Source organism: Thamnophis elegans, chromosome 6 (assembly GCF_009769535.1).
Source record: "Thamnophis elegans isolate rThaEle1 chromosome 6, rThaEle1.pri, whole genome shotgun sequence".
NCBI classification, from domain to species: domain Eukaryota; kingdom Metazoa; phylum Chordata; class Lepidosauria; order Squamata; family Colubridae; genus Thamnophis; species Thamnophis elegans.
Genome location: NC_045546.1, coordinates 27,220,968 through 27,236,054, shown reverse-complemented (window position 1 = coordinate 27,236,054; position 15,087 = coordinate 27,220,968).

Sequence of the window (15,087 nt, the reverse complement as noted above, 5' to 3'; positions counted from 1 at the left end):
GCGGAAAGAGCAAGGGGGAGTGGAAGAGAGAGAGGGAGAAGAGAAGAGAAGCTCAAAGGAAGTCAGCAACAGAGAGGCAAATTAAATTAATGGACATACAGTAACTTGTGTGTTTAACTGTGCATTATTTATGAGCAAATTTCGGCTGAAATACGTTCCTGCCTGATCAGAGCAGGCAAGAGGACTGAACACTGAGCTACTTTTAGTAACAATATATATTTCTTCCCCTAATGTTTTTAACATCAGTACTTGAATGCCATATGTGTTTCTTGCATTCTAGAAAACTAATGTCTGGTAATGCCACATTTTTTTCCCCTCTGAAATCTCTGGAGAAATGCTGTATGCCTACAAGTAGGGAAATCTTCCAAAAAAGGTGTGCTGATTCATTACAGAGAATTCATGTTGAAGAATGCTATGGAGAGAAGGCTGTGTGAAAGACTGGCTTTATGCTTTGAGGCAAAACTATATATTTGAATGCCTATGCTTCCATTACAGCCTGTATACTTCTTTGTGTTTGACTTAATTTTAATACATTCAGAAAAGATATAGAGATCAGTTTCTTGGACAACCAACCAGGAAGACACCAAAACCAAAATTATTTAGAAATTAAAATCTGGCTCATTATTAGCCAACTTATTTTGGTGTCTTCCTTTATTTCGGTATCTAATGTCCATGGGCATACTTGACCCCCTTGCCTCATTAACATCAATAAATTTGATTTGGTTTATTGTCTTTTGTTTCTGATTAAGCTAGTATGCCCTACTTTTGTCCTTTATCAGTTCATATTCAAAACAGTGGCTAAAGTTTCAATCTATACCATATGAGAGATGATAGACAATCTATGTCTATGTCAATCTATGAATTCATTTAATGTTTACTATCCCTTTCTCTTCACCCTTCTTTTAAGAAAATTGGATAGTAAAAGTCATTTACACCTCTCTATTATATGAATTACTGTGAACTGAGTTTTACAATAAATTGGCCTTCTCTCTGTTTGCAAATATCTAGTAAGTGCACACATACAGTGTTGTGTCTTTATTATCTGAATTTCCCTGAAATTCTAGAGCCAAGTAAAAGATTATATTTTTGTGGGAAGGAACCAGGGATAGAAATCTCACAACCCTTCAAATGTTGTTGAACAACAGCTACCAGCAGCTTTAACTAATACAGCTATAATGGAAGATAATGGGAAATATAGTTGAGAATATTGGAAGTTTATATGTTATAACTATTATTGCAGAGAATGTGATGAAAATTCAATACAATGGTGCCATTGTCAGAACTACTTCTTTAGAGAATGTTAAGTGTAGCCTAGCTCTAAGAAATCTTTTGGGGGAGAGGGAAAGTCTGCATGTTTATAAAAATGGTAATACATCTTAGTCCTTTAAATATTATTTAACAGTAACTCTTACTATTTGTTATGTATTAATGGCCTTGGTTAAAGGTAATCAAAACTGAAGTTTTCTAGAATCTGAAAAATTACCAATGATCTCTCTCGGGTTTTTTCAAAACTGCTGATTTATACCTATTCCATTAGTAAGATTTCTCATTAATGAGTAGACTTTCCCTACAAGATAAGTTCCTGAGAACAGAATGACAATAGTTGAATAATATTAGACAGGTTTTTCAAACTGCTGGGAACAACAGGTACAGAAAGAAAGAAACAGAGTCACTAATTCTGGCTGCGCAAGAACAAGCTATCCACACAAATGTCATTAAGGCCGATCGAAAAATCCTCTGATGATGCCAAATGCAAACTTTGCAAAGAAGCTGATGAAACTGTTGATCACATACTCAGCTGCTGTAAAAAAATCGTGCAGACTGATTATAAATTGCTGCACAATTCAGTAGCACAAATGATCCATTGGAATTTGTGCAAAAATTATAATATTAAAACAGCAACAAACTGGTGTGAACATCAGCCTGAAAAAGTCACTGAAAATCAGATGGTCAAGATCTTGTGGGATTTTCACATACAAACAGACAAAATACAGGCGCATAATACACCAGACATCACACTGGTTGAGAAAAATAAGGTCACAATCATAAACATCGCAATACCAGGTGATAGCAGGGTCGCTGAGAAGGAACATGAAAAAATAGCAAAAAACCAGGACTTAAAAATTGAAATTCAACGACTATGGCACAAACCAGCAGTGGTAATTCCAGTGGTAATTGGCACACTGGGTGCTATTCCAAAAGCACTAGAATTACATTTAAAACAGTTAAAAATTGACAAACACCATCAGTCAAATGCAAAAAGCCGCACTGCTTGGATCTGCACGCATATTATGAAAATACGTTACGACGTTCTAGGCCCCTGGGTGGGGCCCGACTGGTAACCAATGCCAAATCTGGCGAAACAACTGGCCGCTGTGATACAATTGTATAATAATAATAATAATAATAATAATAATAATAATAATAATAATAATAATAATAATAGGGGCAAAATCACTGCATCTGAGGGAATTGAAATGCCCAATGGCCAACTAATTAAATGCAAAGAAAATGAAGCCTACAAATACTTAGGCATTCTGCAGTTGGATAACATCAAGCATGGAGAAGTAAAAACTATTGTCAGGCGAGAGTACACCAACAGAGTTAGGAAAATTTTAAAATCTAAATTGAATGGTGGAAATACAATCAAGGCCATAAATACCTGGGCAATACCAGTTATAAGATACACAGCTGGCATAGTTAACTGGACACAAGCTGATTTGGACCTTTTGGACCGAAAAACCAGGAAACTAATGACAATACACTACAGTTTACATCCACGTGGTGATACTGATAGACTATATCTGCCCCGAAAATCAGGTGGCAGAGGATTATTACAAGTGAAGCAAACAGTTGAAGAAGAAAAACATGCACTGGGTGATTATTTAAAAGACACTCAAGAACATCTATTAATCGAAGTAAAGAACAAAAATCTACTGAAGGCCCAACAGACAAAACAAGAATACAGAAAAGATGTGATAAAATCAAGAATGGAGAGTTGGCAGAACAAAGCACTGCATGGTCAATTTCTGGAAAAAATAAAAGATAAAGTGGACAGGGAACAAACTTGGTTATGGTTAAAAACAGGTACATTAAAGAAAGAAACAGAGTCACTAATCCTGGCTGCGCAAGAACAAGCTATCCGCACAAATGCCATTAAGGCCAAAATTGAAAAATCCTCTGATGATGCCAAATGCAGACTTTGCAAAGAAGCTGATGAAACTGTTGATCACATACTCAGCTGCTGTAAAAAAATCGCGCAGACTGATTATAAATTGCGGCACAATTCAGTAGCACAAATGATCCATTGGAATTTGTGCAAAAATTATAATATTAAAACAGCAACAAACTGGTGGGAACATCAGCCTGAAAAAGTCACCGAGAATCAGATGGTCAAGATCTTGTGGGATTTCCGTATACAAACCGACAAAATACTGGCGCATAATACACCAGACATCACACTGGTTGAGAAAAATAAGGTCACAATCATAGACATCGCAATACCAGGTGATAGCAGGGTCGCCGAGAAGGAACATGAAAAAATAGCAAAAAACCAGGACTTAAAAATTGAAATTCAACGACTATGGCACAAACCAGCAGTGGTAATTCCAGTGGTAATTGGCACACTGGGTGCTATTCCAAAAGCACTAGAATTACATTTAAAACAGTTAAAAATTGACAAACACCATCAGTCAAATGCAAAAAGCCGCACTGCTTGGATCTGCACGCATATTATGAAAATACGTTACGACGTTCTAGGCCCCTGGGTGGGGCCCGACTGGTAACCAATGCCAAATCTGGCGAAACAACTGGCCGCTGTGATACAATTGTATAATAATAATAATAATAATAGGGGCAAAATCACTGCATCTGAGGGAATTGAAATGCCCAATGGCCAACTAATTAAATGCAAAGAAAATGAAGCCTACAAATACTTAGGCATTCTGCAGTTGGATAACATCAAGCATGGAGAAGTAAAAACTATTGTCAGGCGAGAGTACACCAACAGAGTTAGGAAAATTTTAAAATCTAAATTGAATGGTGGAAATACAATCAAGGCCATAAATACCTGGGCAATACCAGTTATAAGATACACAGCTGGCATAGTTAACTGGACACAAGCTGATTTGGACCTTTTGGACCGAAAAACCAGGAAACTAATGACAATACACTACAGTTTACATCCACGTGGTGATACTGATAGACTATATCTGCCCCGAAAATCAGGTGGCAGAGGATTATTACAAGTGAAGCAAACAGTTGAAGAAGAAAAACATGCACTGGGTGATTATTTAAAAGACACTCAAGAACATCTATTAATCGAAGTAAAGAACAAAAATCTACTGAAGGCCCAACAGACAAAACAAGAATACAGAAAAGATGTGATAAAATCAAGAATGGAGAGTTGGCAGAACAAAGCACTGCATGGTCAATTTCTGGAAAAAATAAAAGATAAAGTGGACAGGGAACAAACTTGGTTATGGTTAAAAACAGGTACATTAAAGAAAGAAACAGAGTCACTAATCCTGGCTGCGCAAGAACAAGCTATCCGCACAAATGCCATTAAGGCCAAAATTGAAAAATCCTCTGATGATGCCAAATGCAGACTTTGCAAAGAAGCTGATGAAACTGTTGATCACATACTCAGCTGCTGTAAAAAAATCGTGCAGACTGATTATAAATTGCGGCACAATTCAGTAGCACAAATGATCCATTGGAATTTGTGCAAAAATTATAATATTAAAACAGCAACAAACTGGTGGGAACATCAGCCTGAAAAAGTCACCGAGAATCAGATGGTCAAGATCTTGTGGGATTTCCGTATACAAACCGACAAAATACTGGCGCATAATACACCAGACATCACACTGGTTGAGAAAAATAAGGTCACAATCATAGACATCGCAATACCAGGTGATAGCAGGGTCGCCGAGAAGGAACATGAAAAAATCGCAAGATACCAGGACTTAAAAATCGAAATTCAACGACTATGGCACAAACCAGCAGTGGTAATTCCAGTGGTAATTGGCACACTGGGTGCTATTCCAAAAGCACTGGAATTACATTTAAAACAGTTAAAAATTGACAAAATCACCATCAGTCAAATGCAAAAAGCCGCACTGCTTGGATCTGCAGGCATATTAAGAAAATACGTTACGACGTCCTAGGCCCCTGGGTGGGGCCCGACTAGTAACCAATGCCAAATCCGGCGAAACAACTGGCCGCTGTGATACAATTGTATAATAATAATAATGGCATGGAAAAATGCGCCACTGTATCCATAAAAAGGGGCAAAATCACTGCATCTGAGGGAATTGAAATGCCCAATGGCCAACTAATTAAATGCAAAGAAAATGAAGCCTACAAATACTTAGGCATTCTGCAGTTGGATAACATCAAGCATGGAGAAGTAAAAACTATTGTCAGACGAGAGTACACCAACAGAGTTAGGAAAATTTTGAAATCTAAATTGAATGGTGGAAATACAATCAAGGCCATAAATACCTGGGCAATACCAGTTATAAGATACACAGCTGGCATAGTTAACTGGACACAAGCTGATTTGGACCTTTTGGACCGAAAAACCAGGAAACTAATGACAATGCACTACAGTTTACATCCACGTGGTGATACTGATAGACTATATCTGCCCCGAAAATCAGGTGGCAGAGGATTATTACAAGTGAAGCAAACAGTTGAAGAAGAAAAACATGCACTGGGTGATTATTTAAAAGAAAGTCAAGAACATCTATTAATCGAAGTAAAGAACAAAAATCTACTGAAGGCCCAACAGACAAAACAAGAATACAGAAAAGATGTGATAAAATCAAGAATGGAGAGTTGGCAGAACAAAGCACTGCATGGTCAATTTCTGGAAAAAATAAAAGATAAAGTGGACAGGGAACAAACTTGGTTATGGTTAAAAACAGGTACATTAAAGAAAGAAACAGAGTCACTAATCCTGGCTGCGCAAGAACAAGCTATCCGCACAAATGCCATTAAGGCCAAAATTGAAAAATCCTCTGATGATGCCAAATGCAGACTTTGCAAAGAAGCTGACGAAACTGTTGATCACATACTCAGCTGCTGTAAAAAAATCGCGCAGACTGATTATAAATTGCGGCACAATTCAGTAGCACAAATGATCCATTGGAATTTGTGCAAAAATTATAATATTAAAACAGCAACAAACTGGTGGGAACATCAGCCTGAAAGAGTCACAGAAAATCAGATGGTCAAGATCTTGTGGGATTTCCGTATACAAACCGACAAAATACTGGCGCATAATACACCAGACATCACACTGGTTGAGAAAAATAGGGTCACAATCATAGACATCGCAATACCAGGTGATAGCAGGGTCGCCGAGAAGGAACATGAAAAAATCGCAAGATACCAGGACTTAAAAATCGAAATTCAACGACTATGGCACAAACCAGCAGTGGTAATTCCAGTGGTAATTGGCACACTGGGTGCTATTCCAAAAGCACTGGAATTACATTTAAAACAGTTAAAAATTGACAAAATCACCATCAGTCAAATGCAAAAAGCCGCACTGCTTGGATCTGCACGCATATTGCAAAAATACGTTACGACGTCCTAGGCCCCTGGGTGGGGCCCGACTAGTAACCAATGCCAAATCCGGCGAAACAACTGGCCGCTGTGATACAATTGTATAATAATAATAATAATAATAATACCAGCAACAAAACCATCTTGATTATGCAACCTAAAGAATTAAGTAAATAAAAACCATTTCTAATACAGCTAGGATCAAGAGTCTTATTGGCATATAAAGTACACTTGTGTATAAAGACATTTTTAAAAAAAAAAATATTCTAGCCATATGTATATTCACTAATGTGCTATTTTTTTACCTTACAACAGGTGCACACTCCTCCCTTATTCAATAGTCTTGTGCCACACACACTTGGTTTACTTACCAGTTAGAAATGTTACTAAAATGGATAAGATATGCATTACTGTCACTAAGATCTGTGAATAAATAGCCCACTATTGTTATATTTTATTTCATTGCTATTTTGTCATTTACTGTGATTGTTTCGGCCTGCCATTTGCATGGAATTTGAAAAGAGAAAGATAATATTGTTTGAGAAGACAAGAGAATTTAAGGCAAGCTCCTTCCATTGCTCTCATTCAAATGAGTATTGAATGGAGTGCTGGAATAAAATAAACTCAACAACTTTGGGTGATTTGGGAATAGATTTTCCATATAGGGGCTGCCTGGATTTATATATTGTATTAAACTATGATTATTTAGTCCTGGTTTAATCCTTGTTTATTTATTAAGCCATACGCACCATTATGTGCTGATTAGTATATCTCCCTAAGTCAAATTATATCATTTTGGTTTTTTTCACTATTTTTTTAAATTTATTTTCAAGGTTAAAATACAGAATATACTTCAGCAATAATAGTTGCTCTCCCTCCCTTACAACAGTCCACAATGTATGCATTTCTATATCTATATTTACAAAATTGTTATATAACACTGAAAAAGATCATAGATGTAGAGATCCATTATCAATCAATTTGACTTATCTACTATTTAAAAAACCCAGTTAAAAAGTACTCCCAACATCAAATCTAAATCTCAAAATCCTCTGTTTTTATACTTAACTCACAGTAAGTCCACAAGCAGTCTCTAGTCTCTCAGAAATTCACTGCAACCATTGTCTTTAATCCATCCAGGATCAAATACCATCAATTGATTCTTGATAATTTATCATCTCTACATTTCTTTAAAATTATAAATGGAATCTTTTCAAACATCTGTTTCTCACTCACAAATAATGTAGGCCTCCATTGAAGATATCTCCATAGCACTTGCTCATTAAATGTTTTTGCAAATTGGAACACCCTGTCTGTTGACAGCTATCTTCTAGATACATATGATGGCCTCTATTCCACAAACTTCACAAACCTCCCTAAAAAAGTCTTTTGATTAATGCCCCCTTCAGCTTCCGCTAGCAAGTATCCAGATTTCAAGCAAACGTCTTTCTCTTTCAAATATGTTTAACAACAAATTACATCACTTTCTGTCTTAATCCAACTGGGTAAATCCATCAAATACATAGTTCAATCCAACCCAACCCATCTCCAAGGATTTCTGAAGCTGGTTTACTGTTGACTGTTTTCTCCACAGGTTGCAACTGGGAAAATAAGATTATGTTTGAGCTTATTTTGTGTGTCTATGAGTGAGAGAAAGAGAGACAGAGAGAGAGAGAGAGAGACAGACAGACAGACACTCAGACACAGACGACAGACAGACAGACAGACAGACAGACAGACAGACAGAGAATATTTGGAATGCTGCTTACATTTGATTCACTGAAACAACACAGAAGCATGTAAAAAAGTTACTTATTAATGGGTTAAACATAAAAAGTCACTATTTTTTAAAAATAAGGGATTATTTTTAGACATTTATTTTTTCCAAGAAAACCTGCTGTGTGGGAGGAAAAACCATTTGTTCAATATATAGAAAATGAAATCTTAGTTATTATGCATGTATTGGGTTGGACTTTCTTTTGTTATAATCATCAGGAAGAAAAGTGTTAATGGATATTCTAGCCCTTATCAGCATCTAGCCAACCTTGCCTGAAAAAAAATCCTAAGCAAGCATGGACTTGGTTATTACTTGGATGGGGAACCATGAAGAAATACTGTGTTTCCCTGAAAATAAGACCCAACCAGAAAATAAGCTCTAGCATGATTTTTTAGGATGCTTGTAATATAAGCCCCACTCCAAAAATAAGTCCCAGTTAAGATCATCAGCCAGAGGAGTGCATTAGCACCATATTTCTCCAAAAATAAGACCTACTGTAACTGGAAAATAAGCCCTAATGTGTCTTTTGGAGTAAAATTAATATAAGACACAGACTTATTTTCAGGGAAACACAGTACTAAGGCTGCAGGCTAAATGGGAACATTGAAGACAAAATTTAGAAGATAAGTGCATGTTGCTTGTGTGCTGTTACCCCCCCCCCCCAAAAAAAAAACCTACAGACCTGTGCATGAATCACTGAGAAATTGAGTGCAGCTCACAGAGCCTTTCCTTATTTCAGGTGACATTCTGTTTCACAAACCTTTATAGTAAACCTTTACCAAAAATATGCCAGAAGCATAAATCACTTTTTGACAATCCCTGAATCTCCACCTTAAGATCCTTCTACTAGCTCACCCTATTCCAGGCGGTCCTCAAATTGCGACTACGATTGAGCCCAAAATTTGTGTTGCTAAATGAGACATTTTAAAGTGAATTTTGCCCCATTTTATGACCTTTCTTGCCACATTTGTTACGTGAATCACTGTAGTTGTTAACAACAAGCATGTTAAGTGAATCTGGCTTCCCCATTGACTTGGCTTGTCAGAAAGTCATAAAAGGCAATCCCATCACCCTGGGATACTGCAACCGTCATAAATATGAGTCAGTTTCCAAGCAACAGAATTTTGCTCATGTGACCATGGGGATCTTGCAATGGTCATAAGTGTAAAAAATGGTCATAAGTTACTTTTTCAGTGCTGTTGTAACTTCAAATGTAAGTCAAGGACTACCTATATTGCATGGAAGAGAAATTCCCATCACCCTGGGATACTGCAACCGTCATAAATATGAATCAGTTGCCAAGCAACAGAATTTTGCTCATGTGACCATGGGGATCTTGCAATGGTCATAAGTATAAAAAATGGTCATAAGTTACTTTTTTCAGTGCTGTTGTAACTTCAAATGTAAGTCAAGGACTACCTATATTGTGTGGAAGAGAAATTAAACAAAAAACCTAAAACTCATAATAATGTAGAATTGAGGGTAGAGGATAAAATAACTGTAAAACTATATTCACTTTTAGTACACACCCACACCCACATACCTCAAAAAGCATAAGAAAAATTAGGAACTGAACATCTCGTACAATCTGATGTTTGTTTGTTTAAAATATTTAATCTAAATATTCTACATATTTATATAGCCACCATCTTATATCCAACTTTGGGGGTTCCCAATATATGCTCCCCAATTTTATGTCCTTATAACATAGAGATGCAGTAGGGTCTATGTTTTACTTTACTGTTTTGATCCTGCCTTTTTAATGTTTCTTTTCACTCCATAGAAACATGATCTGATCCTTTCCTCCCTGTCAATCATTTTCCTCTGACGTTCCCTGGTCTTATATAAATGTTCAGGAATCCCTTTCTTCTTCTCAGTTCAGTCTTCCTGCCTGTTCACAGCTCTTTTTATATCCCCTCCCTTCAGCCAAATATCTATTTTGTCTCTTTCTAATCCACCTTACCTTTTTACGTTAACTTGCTATCTCTTAGGCCTCAGGCTCTACGTTTGCATTTCTAATATATTTTTCATGTCTTTTACATACTTCACTTGAATACCAGCAATAGATGCTGATTTTTTTTTTTATTGCTGGTGAAAATCCCAGAAATATTGCTTTCGCTTTTGCCCTTCTGCTTAGCACTGGAATTAATTAATAACATCTTACAAGAAATGCACAAGGTCTTGCAAGCAACAAAATATGAGAAATTATTACTAGAGATGAAGGGAAGAACCTAATCTTTTTAAGTATATATCAGGAGTATGTAATCTTTGAACTTCCTCCATGGCTTTCTTCCTATTTACCAATGAAAACCATGTGGCTCAGTAAGAAGCAAATCTAACACACACACAGAGACACAGACACACACAGACACACACAGACACACACACACACACACAAACACCAGGCTAAATGTAACTCCCTGCATCTTATTTGCATCTAAAACCTCTCCAGAGTAGGCAATATTCTTGAAGTCATTTTATGCATGTTGGGATATTTAAAAGGCAAAACAGGTATTTAAATCTTGAAAAATCCCCTAAAGATAGCTATTTTATGGGTGATTTATGGAGCAAAATGGATCTTTTATGTAACCTGCCCCAAATTTAAAAAGCGTTAAAATATTAAGCCCAACTCATTCTATGTTACTGAAGATCTTAGCCATTTAGCTAAGAACTAATTATTTCTTTTAACTAATGTTCAGTGATCAGCCTTTCCATTTTTCTCTCATCAACGTGTTTATGGCTTTCAGTGGTACTTTCAGTAAACTCTCTTTGGTTCTCATATACATCCAGGGGTCGGCTGCTACGGGTTTGCCTGGTTCGGGAGAACCCATAGCTAACGTTATGGCCAGTTTGGAGAACCTCCAAATCCCACCCCTGGCTGACCCTGCCCACTGCACCCTGGCCCTCCCAGGAGTCTCCACACGACCCATTTTTTTTCTTTATTTTTTTTCTGCTTTTTTTTCCCTGTTAAAATGTTTTTATTTTCCATTTTTCATTTTGATACAGTCACATATATACTGTACATAACCGGGGCCATACAACATTAAACAATAATCACAGCAATTCCTCTTGTCAACAATACCCCCAGAAATATAAATAAAATGAAACTCAAACTCAAACTCAAATAGAAACCCAATATACCTCTTACACTCTCCATACACCTCTTTCTTCCGCCCCCCCTCCAACTTACTATCTTCCCTCTATCATTCCCCTCTACCCTACTTTCCCTCCCCTTCTACCACTCCTCTCTCCCACTCCACTCGCTCCCTTCCTTCTCACCCTCCCTCCCATCCTCTCTCCCGCCCTTTCTACCCCTCTTTCTTCTATCCCACTCCTCCTCCCCTTTGTGTATTTCTACTATATGTGAATGTATTCAGCTTGTCCTATTTTTACAGAGAAATTAAAGAAAAACAGTATACATGTGAAATCGCATTACATTGAAATCTAACACATAGTATATATCCCCCCTCCCCCACCCTCCCCCCTAACACCCCACCTCCCTTCCCCCCCCCCCCTGACTTCCCAGAGCCCGTACACACGACCCATTTTGGATGCAAGGTAAGTGCAGGGCCCACCTGGAGGCATCAGGGTGGGGTAAAAACAGGCCTTCCAGAAAGTTCAGAGGGCCTCCGGAGCTCAGGAGAGGCAGTTTTTGCCTTCCCAGAGGCTTGAGGAAAGCCTTTGGAGCCTGAGGAAGGTGAAAATCCCACCCCCATGGCTATGTTGCAGGAGGTGACTAGGCCACACCCACCATGGCCACACCCACCCAGCAACCGGGCAGAGAACACGTTACTGAAATTTTTGAAGCCCACCCCTGTATACATCACCAATTAGATTAATGACTAAATGATTCTCTGTGTTCTTATATTAGAAGTTAGACTACAAATATAAGATATCTCTTCTTTATTTTGCATTGTCTTTTGCCCTAAGGTGTTTTTTTCTCCCTGCACTGTTGATCATGTTTTTCTGAAAGTGTATTCTTGTCATGTCTTCTCCCACCAGGTCTCTGCAAAAACCAAGTCACAAAAAGATCACCTAATGTTTCTGAATATGTTATTTTACTGAAATATTTAGGCAATATTTCTAATTTAACTTCTCTTATGTTTTAATGTAATTTCTTCTTGTTATGCAATTTCATATTGCATTTTGCTATTATAAATATTATTTGATTCACTCAGTCACCTTATGAGGAGATTGGCATGCAGTTCTGATTGGCGGGTAAATGTAACTGAAATAACTAGAATTTACAACAATTTATTATCTCTGCATCAAAGTTCTCAAATATATTTTTCAGTTGGAATGTGTTTCTTTTTCATTAATGAGGAAAATATTCATGTTTTGTACATCATATAAATATGATGAATAAATTTTTAAAAACCTGTATTTCTTGCTCTTACATTTATTGAAATAATGTAATAACCTCATTGTAAAAAGAAGATCAAGAAGGCCACTCTCTAATTTAGTGGCAGCCTAATATAGTGCTGTGAAGACATGGGCTGTATCATCACTATTGGAACTATTGATTCATTAGTTAAATAAAATTTAGAATGCCATGTTGAGAAGATAGTCACAAGATATTGAGCATTAGAAGAAATAGTCCCTAAATATCATATACAATGAAGAAATGTAAAATTCACTTCTGTGTTTTTGAACATTTCAATATCAGATACGTTTGTGTTGGATTCATTAAAAAAAACTTTCCAATTGCAGTGAGAAGGTTGCATCCTGAAAAAGCACCTTTGGGACAACTATGACCTGGATGACTGAGAATCTCTACAGACATTTAGCTATACAATTTGGGATGAACACCCTTTGAATGGTGAGGAAGTAGAAATGGATTTAGAGAGGAAAAAATGCAGACTACGGGAGCACTATTCAGGTGACCCCGAGGACACAGATAAACCTCCAAGTCCTTCAATGATCCTCTAAAAGGGTGCAAATGACCAGCTGTCTGCAAGGAATATAAATCCTTCCATTCCCCACTATCCTGCCAGACCTGAAGAAGCTTCTTGGATGAGAAGTGAAACGTCTTCAAAGGAAAAACAAGAAAGTCCACTTGCCTTCTGAAAAAGCACCTTTGGGACAACCATGACCTGAATGACAAAGAATCTCTACAGACTTTTGTTTCAGAATAGGTTTCATGTCTCCCCACATATATGTTATGTTGCTCCACCTTGACAAAAAGTGAAGTATTTTTGCATGTTTGGGCATGCATTGACAGGAACAGAAGCAGCTTCTAAAATACAAGCTTCATAATTGCAATGTGTGCTATTGTTGTGCATGGAAATTAGGGGATCTGTGTCAAATATTTAATGGAAAAAGACAGCAAAATGGAGGATATGCAGAAAGCAAATTTGTTGGTTCTATGTAGTTACTCTGAAAACAGGCAGTTCCAAGTATAGAGTACAAAAAAAGAATAAAAAGCAGATTTTTTTTTTCATGGAAAGACATATTCAAAATTGAGAGTGATGGAGTTGAAAGGATAAACATGTACTAGGAGAATTATGTCAATAAGAACACAGCAATATCAGGTAAAGCTTTGAAGGTGGGAGCAATGAAACTGTTAGGACCAGTAGTCTGGAAACCAGCACTGTCATTTAAAGAGGAGTGATGCATGCAAGGCAGCGAAAGAAATTGTTGTTACTTGTCAGACCAGGTAGTTATGAAAAGACCAAGTGAGACAACGGAAGATATCAGAGAGCACTGTAGGAAATTTATATGAGTCACATCACTGCTCACTGTAAATCAGGACTAACTAACTTGAAAAACAGTAGTCCTAATTGGAAAAATGTATAACAATATATATAATTTACATCATCTTGTTGGCCTTTTATTAATTTATCACCAAAACCTTGGTTGGTTCTCCCCCTCCCCAAAATTGGGATGGGGGAGAATCAACATTCCCACCAGTGGTGGGTTCCTAACCGTTTTACTACCAGTTCGCTGAGAGGGCATTTTGTGTGCACACTACTCCCTTCGCTCATTCATGCATCCACCGTGCATTGCTGTGCATGCACAATTGACTGAAAACTGTTCTGCATGTTTAGAAACGTGCTGGTGACGGCAAAAGACACCAGGGAACTGGTTCAGGGGCATGGCAGGCCTGGGTCGCTGCCAGTTCCAGCGACCCAGGCTGCCATACCACTACCAGTTTGGCTGAACCAACCACTGATTCCCACCAAAGCCTTCTGACAGTGAAACTTCACTACCTTCCTAAAAATGTCCAACAAAATATCAGCAAGTAAAAAGTGTTTTATTGTGAGAGTTGGGTTTTAGCCCAACTCTCACAATAAATAACAAAAAGATGTGACTCCTGCAGATCACATACAATAAAGGACATAATGAAGCAAGTCATGTGTTACTGAATCTTTTGTCATATTGGCAAAGATACAGAGATTTTCCACACAAAGAATGTTATGTATCTTCCCTTCCATTAACGTAGAAGATAAAGTATTAAACCTAGGTAACATAAGTGCTCCTCTATATGTAGCAGAAGTAATCCTATAAAGACAGCTAGGAACACAGAAGGGCCATTAAAGAAGTCCTTGAGATAACGATGAAATTTTAGCCCTATATATTCAAATCAAGGATTCTCTGATTAACTGCGGCATCGCTTTATCAATTCCAAGGAACTTTAGAAGCTGCAGGAAGAAAATTGCTGGGTATGATTTTTTTTCAAGAAGAAATGGACTAAAGTCAGTGGTTCATCTCAGAATATGACTCACCCAATATTTCAA